Below are 10,262 nucleotides of genomic sequence, written 5' to 3'. Positions count from 1 at the left end.
ACAAAGGTTGCATCTGTCTGTTAGAGCAGGGATGGGGAGGCTACGGCTAGAAAGGGGAGGGTCAAGCCAATAGAAAAGGTTCATGGGAGCGGTAGGTGCCCGAGTTCCTGGATCAGGTTGCCACACCCTGGTTTCTGGAGCCTCCACACTGCTCCCTGGGTGCGGCCCTGGGTGTGGCCCAGGCCCCAGTGGCCAGCGCCCCACCTGTCTGGTGAAGCCTGGCCAGGCCCGGTGCAGGGGCAGGTCCCAGGCAGCCTGTGCTAGAAGCCAGGGCCTGCTGCCCGCGATGCATGAAGGGCCCTGTCCTCCCGAGTGTGGCGCCGCTTTCCTTGGGCCCCACTCATCTGGGTGGAGAGGCCTCCTCATTGCTGGTGAGCTTTGAGCTCCCTTCTGTGGGAAGCTGTCAGGCAGGCCTGCCCCTGCCTGCTCACCCCACCGCTTGCCCACCCCCGGCGGCCTGTGGCCGCTTTCATCTCTGCAGCTCAAAGGCAGGGCTGGCGTCCCATCATTAGTCAGCTGCCCGGGATGGGTGGCCACTGGCACCAGGCTGAGAACCTGGGCCTCCTCCCTCCGGAACCCCAGGGAAGGCCAGCTGCCGCAGACCTGCCGTTGGAGCACCTGGGGGTGTTTCTGGCCGTGAAAGTGAGATAAGGTGCATTTCTAAGGCGGGAGCAGAGACCAAGGCCATGCATTCTGAAAGATCCCTCATTTCCATGGGCCATCCTGTGCCCACCGCCCAGTGCTCAGGGCTATTCCTCCCCACCTTCCTGGAGAACTGTTCGCTGAGCTCCCACAGAACACGCTCTGATCCTCTCTGTCTTCCAGGCTGGCCCCCTCCCTCCGCCCAGGAGTCTCGGCATCTGTGCTTGGTCTCTGTCTTCCTTCTCTGCGGTTTCTTCTTCACAAGACTGAGTTTTGCCCCCTCCTCACCTGTACCTGGGCTGCACGTGTCTAACTTGGAAGTGCCCCCGGACATTTCCATATGGACGCCTGGCCAGCCACCCAAATTCAGCCTCTCCAAAGGCATTGTTCTCCTCCTAGTTGCTTCTCACATCATTGTGAGACCCCACTGCCCCCAAAGTCTCATGCCCGCATACTGCTTGGGCCCCTTCTGCTTCCTCAAGGCCCAACTTAGATCAAAGGTCCTGCAGGAAGCCACCCCCCAGCCCTGCTCTACTCAGAGACACCCACTCCTTCTTTCACACCTCTGCGCCCATGCCCCTGGCTGGCTCCTCCCCATCCTTCCAGCTCAGCTCAGGCACTCCTCACCCCCAGGCCACCAAAGGCTTTCACAGCCGTCTGGTCCCATTCCCATTGGGGTTACTGCTCCCCGTCTCCCTCCCCCAGTTTGTAAGCTCCACACCCCAGGGAACGCCTGTCATGTTCATCGCAGTATCCCCAGCTTCTAGTGCTGATCCTAGCACCAGAAGGTACTGAATGTATGTTGAATGAATAGATGTTAGTATTTTGTTGAGTGAATACATGTTAGTATTTAATCAAATACTGTTGAGCATCACTGAAGTTTCTCAAGGGCAAAGGCCATGTCTCCCATGGACTAGTGACCACATAGCTCTCTTATTTCTAGAAGTATGTGACCTGACCTAATGCTGAGATTCTCAGATGACACAAAGTTATGACTTGAAGGATGGGACCGAATGTTCCTCGCAAAGGTGTCAGGAGCCTTGGAGTGGCTCCTGCCTGTGATCAAGCGGCTCCATGGCCCAAGCACAGAGATAAGTGCTGCCCAGTATGCCAGTAATTCCCAAAATGCAGCGTGCCTCAGAAGCACTGGAGAACTTGTCAAAACACAGATTCCAGGGACTCGGTCCCAGAGCTCCTGATTCAGTGGGTTTGGGATGGGGCCCAAGAATTCACGACTCCAACAGGTTCCCGGGCTGGGCTGCCAGTCCTGAAAGCCCAGGGAGCATACCCTGAGTGCTGCTGCTGTGCAGTATCCGGGTTATTCCGGGAAAGCTGGGAGTGGTGGGCCCCTTCCCAGGCGAGGTCGCTCTGGGCCTCACCAAGAGCTCGGGGCATGGGGTCTCGGCAGCCCTTGCATAAGGGCTTTTGTGTGCTGCAGGCAAGCCAGCCGCCTGCTCCAACCATCCAAAATATTTGTGCTCTGTGTTCACTGCCTGTTTGACCTCCTTTAGTCTTCAGTGACATGTTTGGTGTGCCAGCCTGTCTCACCTGTGCTACAGGGGCCGAGGAGGGCGTTGCTGCCCAACGTGGGCCAGAGAATGAGAAGGAACTGCAACTCTGGGGCCCAGGTGGCAGCAGCCGGGACGACCTCCCTGCTCACTGTCCCTCCCGCCCTGGAGAGCCCGCCCTCAAGAGGAAGGCCTGCGGGCCTGGGTCTTGTTCCCTTTATTCAGCTAGCTGCGGGAGGGAGGGATCTCTCAAGTTCCCACCTCAGCACAGGATCGTAACCCCTGGTGCGGCTCCCAGAGCCGGGGCACCGCTGGCACCTTCCCTGCGGGACGCTCCCTTCTCGTTCCTGACAACGGCGTTTCTTCGACCTTGTCTTCCCCAGACCTCACTGCGGAGGCCCAGCTCCTGCCGCTTCTTTTCACTGTTACCTAGTTTTCCCGAGCCACTTGAAGAGGGTTGGGTAGGCTCGCGCTTTCCTTCTCTCCCCGACCATCCTATCTGTGATCTCCCTGCCTTTGGGCTCAAACAATTTGTTCCAAATACCTAAGGAGAGCACAGAACTCCAGCAGTTCCTTTCAACACTGCTAGGTGGTGCTGCTCAGCACAGGCCAAGGAGCCAGGAGAGAGGCTCCGGTGCGGGGACACACACACACACCCCAGAATATAAAGCAGGAGAATGCAGTGATGTTCTCCACCCCGGAGAACTGTGACTGTGGTGACGGAGGTGACTGTGTGGGACCCCCGTGGCAGCACACGATGAGCGTGGCAGAGAAAGGAGGGCTCCTATTTGCTGGCTTGTTTTTCCTACAGAGTGTCCAACATGCACTCGGTAAAAGGTACCAGTTGTTACTGACACAAACACAAACACTGCTGTTGTCTTCTGGTGACCTCTCTTGGCCATTTAAAGCTGCCATTGACAATCTCTTAACCTGGCGCCTCCAGGGAGAGTGGAGGGAAGTGAGGAGAGGACATCTGCGTAACTTGTGCTCATGTCCAGTGCTCTCTCCTTGCTCAGGGTCCCTGTGTCCCTACCCGAGCCTTGTGTGTGCCTGCAGGGTGGGGCTGTAACCAGCAGGTGGCGATCTGCTCAGAGGTGCCTGACCTCCAGTTTAGGGTCAGGTTCAGATTCAGCTACAGTTGATCAAGCGGCTCTATGGCCCAAGCACAGAGATAAGTGCTGCCCAGTACGCCAGTAATTCCCAAAATGCAGCGTGCCTCAGAAGCACTGGAGAACTTGTCAAAACACAGGTTCCAGGGACTCGGTCCCAGAGCTCCTGATTCAGTGGGTTTGGGATGGGGCCCAAGAATTCACGACTCCAACAGGTTCCTGGGCTGGGCTGCCAGTCCTGATGGCCCAGGGAGCATACCCTGAGTGCTGCTGCTGTGCAGTATCCCGGTTATTCCCCCCTCCCCCGCTACCCCGACCCACCTGCTCTGGGTAGGCAGCACCACTCCCAGCTGACCCAGGAAAAAGCTGAAGTCCTGACAGGCCAAGAGACCTCACGGAAACATGGTGAAGTCAACTGCATGGGCTGCTCTGCCCTCTGCCACAAGTGCAGCATGCCTGGTAAGTGCCTCTCAGATTCTGCCTGCCCACCCTCCGTCCAGGGAGGGCAGTAAGGAGAGGGAGCAGGCTTGGCCTCAGCAGAGCACTGAGATGGGGCACTGTTAGCCTGGGAGTAATTCTTTGGGTGTTCTAAGTGCTTTAAAAGCACTTTCACTTCTATTTAAACCTAGCCTCATAATACTGGCCGATAAGTGCTCAGGCCATGGATACTGTGCTGCAGCCATGACCCACCCCCTCCTTTCCAGGACAGAAGCTTGGGCTCTCCCCGCAGCCAGCCAGGAGAGGGCTGTAGCTGACTGCTCTGGGCTGAGTCTCCCCACCTGAATGTCCTCTCCACCCCAGAGCCCCCCAGCCAAGGCCCGCCCACTCCCTGGGGCAGCCCATATTCTCAGACAGGTCTTTCCCACCCTCAGCACAGCTCTGAAGGGTCATCATGGCTCCAGGGCAGCCAAGAAGGTCCCCCCTCTGGCCCACCCCTTCCTTCGTTTCCTTCCCCTTACAGGCGTGCATCCTGAAGGCATTCCCCAGTTAATGTCCCGCACACAAAGCTCAGTCTCCTGGGGAACCAGGCGTGTCTCAGGCACTGTTCTAAGCACTGACACATATTATTTCACATGATCCTCCCAACAGCCCCAGGATGTGGGTGTTTTTGTTACCCTCAGTTAATTCCTGAGAAACAGAGGAACAGAAAGGCTAAGTAACTGTCCCGAGGTCACAGAGCTGGCAGGTGGCAGAGCCAGGGTTCCTGTGCAAATGGTCAGACTCCGGAGCTCTGAAGTTCATGTGGCACAGCACTCTTCCAGAACATTCCTGTGACCTAGCCTCAGGGAAACTAAACAAAGGAAACAGCTTGAGATATATTCTAATATGAGGGGTAAAGTCTCTGTTGCCCCCAATTCTTCCCCACCAGCTCTTTGCTGGTGCCTGAGCATGGACACCTGCTGCTTAATTTCAGTTCAGTGGTTCTTACCAGGGGGCAATTTTGCCCCCTAGTAGATATTTGGCCATGGCCGGAGACTTTTGGTTATCAGACCTGGGGGGGTCCTAAGGGTCTTTAGGAGATCGAGGTCAGGGATGTTACTAAGTGTCCTGCAATGCACAGGGCAGCCACACGCGAATACAGACCAACACGTCAGACGGAGAATCCTGAGATCTAGGTTAAAGCCTGGTCTCAGATAGAGCAGGTGACTCCATGGGACACTGTGGCCTGGCCCTCTCCCAGTGCAACGGCTACTTGGGAGTGGGCTTCCGGGAAAGTGGTCAGACACACTGGAGCATACAGATGGAGGGGAGAAGGTTTGGAAAGCAAACCTCCTACCTCACAGTCCTTGAAGAACAAGTATTATCCCGATTTAACAGGTGAGGAAGCTGGAGCTCCGAGAAGTTACAGGAGTAGAGAGAAGGGAGAAACTTGATGGCCCAGAGATTTCTCTCCCCCTCTTCCCCACACTCGCAACCCTCAGCCCGGCATGCCCCCGTCAGTGGCAGACGGTACCCAGCAGCTCTGTGCCCTTGGTTGGCTTTAGTTTCCTGAAGGGATGGGGTTTGGTAACTCTCACTTCCCACCAGGCTGCACGTAACAATGGGCTTTCTTTCTGAATATGGTTGGATGGGAGCGGCCAGGATGTGGAGGGAACAAGATGGCGGTGAGAGCGGACTGGGGCCAGACGGCTGGACAGATGCCCCTCTGACAGGCTGTGGGCTCCTGAGGTTCTGTCAGAGCCTGTCGGGGGTGAGGGAGGGAGGCAGTGACAGCTCCCACAGTTCCCAGAGCTGAGGCCTGACTTCTGGGCAGCAGAAACCTCTGCAGTGAGGGGACCCAGGCCATTTCTGGGCAGGAGTTTCCTGGGGTGGGAAAGGTGCCCATGTAGACCACGTAGACCTCTCTCTTCCAAAGAGGCCAGAGCTACAAGCTCCTCAGACTCAACATCGGAAACAAAGGTCAAGAGCACAGCCCTCTCCCCTCGCCCAAGTCTCCCCTCCCCCTCTGGCTTCTAGGACACAGTGAAGGGGCAGACTCCGGTGCCCCTGACGCTGCCGTCCCTGTGTGTCACTTCCACTGTCAGGACATGTGCTCAGGCCATAACCCAGCCCCTGCCCACATCAGGTGACCACATCTCTGAGGAAGGGAGGCAGCTCACCTGGGAATAATGCCAGTGCCAGCCATGAGAGTCACACCTGTCCTCTCTAATGTCACATCTCTCAGAAGCACCTTCGAGGTATTAGCTCACTTTCTAGTGAGGCAGATGAGATTCTGAGCCTTCAGTTCCTTGCAGCCAGTCAGGTGCAGGACAGGGGGCCCTGCAGACCTGCCAGGCTCCGAAGGCCAGCACATTCCCTCTCCCCACCACAGTGCTCAGCATTCAGAGGTGGGAAGGGGGATGACAATCTCATGGGAGTGAAAAGCAAACCTGGGAAATTCAACCAACATACTGAAGATGCAGGATGTGGTGTTTGTACACCGCCCCTGTGTATGGGCGACCAGAGAGCTCATATATTTACTCAAAGGCTAGCTTTGCAGGGACACGCAGGAGCCCAGGGGAGAGGTCATTTCCAGGGTGGGCCTTGGGGTGGCAAGGACACAGTATGAGGAGGAAGAGCTTAGTACTACTGTTTATTCTTCTGTGCTTTTTGAATTTTGTATTGTGTCCATTTTATGATGCATTAATAGAAATATTTAAAACAGTGCTGGCACATAGTAAGTGCTATATAAATTTCAACAACTGTTATTATTTTTTAAATCATATAAAATTATTTGAGGGGAAGAGACCCTGGAAGGGAGAGCAGATCTGGGGGATGGGGTGGAAGGCTCTGACCCAGTCCAGGCAGAGGAGCTGGAGGTGGCTGTAGAGCCAGGCTCTGCTGGGAGAGGGGACCAGGTTCCTGGGTGCTTCTGAGAGCTCGGGAAGGATGCAGGTGACCCTCGTGCAAGCTGGGACACACTACCTGACAAGATCCCAGATTTTCCAGAGCATTCTGTGAAACCAGAGAATGGCTTCAGGCAAAGCCGTGATACCTGTGGAGATCGGGCTCTGCAGTGAGGGCCTCTAACGGGAAGGACAAAGGGTTTCAGAGGGCCTGTCAGGGGCCCTGACCTCTGGGTTGGCTGAATGACTTTCCAAAGGCTGCAGCTGGCCCTGCAACATGGGCCGTTGAGACGGGGCCCAGGGCCAGGTGCTGCTGTCTCTGATGAGTGTGGGGGACAGCGTCCAGCACCAGTAGAGGCTGGAAGGTGTACAAGACCTGGGTGTGCTCACACATGTGTGTCTTTTTTTTTTGCTTTAATTGTCCTAGTGGAGATTGGCCACCTGGGGACAATTTGGGAGCTTAAGACACAGTCTAATAATTCTCCAGAATATATCTGGCCCAAAAGACGTGGGGAAGGGGGGAGAAAAACTGCTTTGCTAATTCTATTTGGATTTTCAAAGGAGGATGACTACGGAGGGGGCAGCTTCTGGCACTGGAGAGGGATAGTGCGGACAGGGGAGCAGCTTCATGTGGGGTAGCCCTCCCCCCTCAAGAACGCAGCACTTCAGAAGGAACAGTCACTTCCTGCCTGCGTGTGCACACCGAGAGTTACTGAACTGAAAGGGTGGGTGGGGGCCCCCCGCACCTCAGGGCAGTGGGGAAGGCCTGTTTGGCGTGGTGCTGGGAGTGCTGAATTGTAATCACGCCGTGGAGAAGGTCACTTCGGCACAATAGCAGAAACACAAACTCAAGCTATCCTAAAATGCTGTCTCCACTTACCAGACTGGCAGAAGATGGAAAGTCGGATCACACGCTATGCTGACCAGGGTGCGGGCTCTTCTCCCTGGAGGGAAGCTGAACAAGTGCAACCCCTCTGGGGGGCACTTGGCATTAGCTACCAACATGTGAAGTACAACTGTGGGCTAGGAATTCCACTTCTAGAAAGCTGGCCTACAGATATACCAGCAAAATGGCATCATGTCACTGCAGCATTGTTTGTTGGAAATATTCTCAATTTATCTGAACAGAGAAATGTTACTAAATTTGAATAAGACACATGAAGGAACACTCTGCAGCCATAAACACAAATGAGGAAGCTCTTTATGAACCAATGTGGAATGAACTCCTGGAGATATTAAGTGGGAAAAACAAATGCAGAAAAGTATATGCAGTATGCTACTATTTGTGTAAAAAAAAGAAAGAAAGCATGTTGTCTGTCTGTACTTGCTGTGCATAGAAATCTCTGGAAGACACCTCAGAAACTGGCATCACAGTTTGCCTGTTTGGAGGGGGCCAGGTGTCTCACAACAGCCACGCAGTCCGTGAGGGTTCGGTCCCCTTTAGGCCCCACCCACCAAGAACTGAGCCAGGCCTGCGCCCTCTGGCGGCAGGGGCCGGAAGTGCACGGGAAGGAGCGGGGCTCAGAGCCCAGCCATTCAGTCATTTAGTAGTTTGGGGACCTCACACAAATCACTAACCACTCAGTCCATGTTTCCTCTCTGTCAAGCAGTAAAAATACTACTGGTATTAATAAGTGAGATGATACACGTGTAAGTGGGGGTAAATGTTCCACCTCATTAGGTCATTGAGGACGAACAGACAATCTGTATGAAGTGTCCACTTAGCACAGGACCTGGCCTGTAGCAAATGCTCAGTAAACAAATTCGTTCCCAAATACCTCTCGGCTTCTCATCTGCACCCTGGTCATGATAGGATCAAAATGCAAACTCCCTCGAGGCCAACGCAGCCCTTAGGGCGCGTCTTTAACCTGCGTTCCCACGCTTAGCCGGGGCTCCCCCGCTGTGCTGTGGTCTCTCTTCTCTCTGCCTGGATTGTCCTCCCTCCCTCTGTCTGGCCTGGTCGGCCTCCAGGGCCCGCTCGCAGGTCACTGGCTCTGGGATGCTCCTCCTGAAGCCCCAGCTTGAAAGGAGTTTGTGTCCCTTGTTCTGGGGTGACCCTCTGCAGGACGTCACCACACCCAACGGCGATCACTTCCCAGATTCCGGCTGATACACACACTTGCTCGTCGCAATAACGTGAATAGGAAGAGACACTCAACGCCACTCAGACAAAACCAAAGCAAGATAACATTTTCTACCTGTCAGATGGCAAAGGTCAACAAGTGTTGAGACCCTGAGGTGGCAGAAGTATAAGGAAACCGGCACCGAGGTCAGATTGTGAACTGATCCACCTTGTGAGAAGAATCTGGCGACATCTGTGCAGCTGGTGGGTGCAGTGAAACGACGCATGCGCACCGCAGCTCCTGGCGTCTAGTGGGAAGTGGCTCAGGAGGGGCAGGGACCAGACAATGGAGCACGGTTCATCTGTGAGACAGAGCTGAGGCACTTTTTATTACTGACGCGGAGCCATCGCCAAAAGCTACACTGCAAAATGAGAAAAAATACAAACATTTTATACGGTATCTGCCATTGTGTACAAAGGGGAGAAAGTGTACACTAGCGTGGGCATTATTGCAAGAAGAATGCAAAAATATACTGATCCCAACACAGTGGTAGCCTCTGGGAGCGAGAACTGGGAGTCTGGGAAGCAAGAAGAGGAGGATGCTTAGTTATCACATATCTTTTCTCCTTTGAATTTTATACTGTGTACATACATTATCTATTCAAAACCAAATAACTTTTTAGTAAAGTAGGAGAAGAAAAGCTCGTAATAAAATGGAGATGAGGGTGAGCCAGTGGCTCCAAGAGGAGGAAAAGACTTTGAATTTGTTTCCAGGAGTGGGAGCATCCGCGGGAAATCTCTCCCCTCAGGCCAGCTGCCCCCACTTGCACCTGTTGATATTCAGCAAATTAAAAGCCATGTTTCAGTATGAGCCTGAATAAAACAGAAGAATGATAAACCCACTATCAGTGGTGGAAGAAAATTCATTTAAAAAATGCATAACCAAGTTCAAAAGAAACAGAATTAGAATTTGGGGCCCAGGCCTCTTTCATGATGGCAAACAGTTGATAAGCCTTGGGTCATCCCTCTTGTACCCAAAACACAGTACTTCTAAGGGCCTCCGAGGATCCTGGCCCTTCTGTTTAAAAGCCTCTTGGGTCATCAGGACTCACCTGGGTAAAGCAGCTGGAGCAGGGCCCTTCCAACCCTGGGCCCCAGGGGGCATTGGTGGGGAGGACCCCAGCTCCAATGACCCCTTTCCTAGGGCAATTCTGGTCTGGAGCCACCAGACATGCTCCCAAACCAAACCTGCCTTGCCAGGGCACAATCCAAGGGCCAGAGCCATGGAGGCAACCTTGGCCAGCTTTACAAGGGAGAGGGCTGGTTACCGTGGACACCAAACTAGCCTAGAAAGAGAAGACATTACAGGAGGGTCACAGGAGCTCTGCTGGGGCAGGTGGACCTTGGGGAAGTCTGGTACCTGGGCACCTGCGTCCTCTCAGGCTGGGTCTCCCGCCCTCCCGCCTTCCCTCAGGCCAGGTTGGCCCACCCCTATGCCTTACTCACCTCTTCCAGAAGCTTCTCTTGCTAACCCCGCCCTATTCAAACCTCAACACAGGCTTTTGCCCTTAAGTTGTCTCACCCTACCTTCTATTGCAGGTGTTCCTGGTCCGTG

At 54.4% G+C, this 10,262-nt stretch overlaps 1 long non-coding RNA gene across 1 annotated transcript; it reads right to left on the bottom strand.

Moving 5' to 3' along the window:
- Positions 1 to 8,808: 8,808 nt before the first annotated feature.
- On the bottom strand, positions 8,809 to 10,262 carry LOC123822247. Its single transcript, XR_006786242.1, has 3 exons — positions 10,235 to 10,262; positions 9,760 to 9,993; positions 8,809 to 9,069 (listed from the first exon to the last, which is right to left on the bottom strand). It is a non-coding gene; the product is annotated as an uncharacterized LOC123822247 (long non-coding RNA).

This window comes from Phyllostomus hastatus, unplaced genomic scaffold (genome assembly GCF_019186645.2).
Source record: "Phyllostomus hastatus isolate PE091 unplaced genomic scaffold, TTU_PhHast_1.1 phas_contig_40, whole genome shotgun sequence".
Taxonomy (NCBI): Eukaryota; Metazoa; Chordata; class Mammalia; order Chiroptera; family Phyllostomidae; genus Phyllostomus; species Phyllostomus hastatus.
This window is presented reverse-complemented; position numbering and strand designations above follow the sequence as displayed.